The sequence below is a fragment of the Petaurus breviceps genome, unplaced genomic scaffold, assembly GCF_028583685.1.
Source record: "Petaurus breviceps papuanus isolate PSGF00001 unplaced genomic scaffold, PetGlider_PUasm1.0 90750, whole genome shotgun sequence".
NCBI classification, from domain to species: domain Eukaryota; kingdom Metazoa; phylum Chordata; class Mammalia; order Diprotodontia; family Petauridae; genus Petaurus; species Petaurus breviceps.
The window spans coordinates 11,202,708-11,203,934 of NW_027187335.1; positions in this window are offsets into that span (position 1 = coordinate 11,202,708).

A 1,227-nucleotide genomic window follows, 5' to 3' on the forward strand; every position below is an offset into this window, starting at 1 on the left:
AGTACCTGCTACTTTTGCCAACACAAAGGGATCTTCAAATTCAAAATTACATTACCATTACAGAGGACAAGAGAGAGGGAGAAAACTTGTAACTTAAAAAAAATTTTTTAATGAACGTTAAAAATAAATTAATTAGAAATTTTAAAAAGAAGAAGAAGAAATCCTGTCTTACAGGTTTGACCAGGCTCCTATAAGAAAGATTAATCATAGGGCTGGCTCAGACATCTCCCAGTTCACCTTCAAACAGTAAACATTTTCAGGAAGATGACCTGAGCTGCAGGACTGGTGACTCCCTCAGAGGGTAGCTCACCTCACACATTGCCCTAACAGGATCTCTTATTTTTAATGGGACATGAGTCTCATCCATAAAAGTATCCTACAGACAGAGCTGCTCAGATCATGAGACACGTGGAAGACAAATAAGTATCCCAACCCAGCTCTACCACTTGTAACCTGTATGACCTTAGATAAGTTTCTGAACTCTCAGAGCCTCAGTTTCCTTATTTGTAAAAATGAGGGATTACCTCTTCTTCACTCCCCCTTCTAATCCTACCTAATGTCTATCAGTATTTTTCCAAAAGTGTTATTTCTCTGTATGCAAGACAATGCTCCAACCCGGAAGCTATTGACATGTATATATATAATAGCCTTTCACTTAAATTATCTCAAAACCCTATAAAAAGATTTATATATATATATATATGTGTGTGTGTGTGTGTGTGTGTGTGTGTGTGTGTGTGTATGTATATACATACAAATATATATGAACAAAGAAAGAAATGTCTACATGGGTGAATGAATGACAAATTAAATAGTTAGATATAGAAATAGACATAATAAATACATTTATAAATGAAGATAGGATTAAATAAACTTTAAGGTTCCTTAAATCTATGAATCCTTCTGTACTTTTCTTCTCTAGAGAAGACTGAAAAGGAATCCCCCTGTTCATGACTGAAGAAGAGAATAAAGAGGAAGAAGTGTTTGTGTTTGGGAAATTTTGAGGGGGAAGGGAAGGTCTCCTTTGATTTTTTTCATCTTACTTTTATTGGTAATTTTTGCTTTTTCAACATCTTTGTAACAGGGCTTCTCTAAACAAGCCTGGAGTACTCATATTCTAAGGTAGCTCTCCCTCTACCTCTACCCAGTGAGCTATCCTTTGTAATCAAGATTTTAAAAGAAATATCCCCCAAAAAGTAGTTCGGCAACACTAAACCACACCTCAAT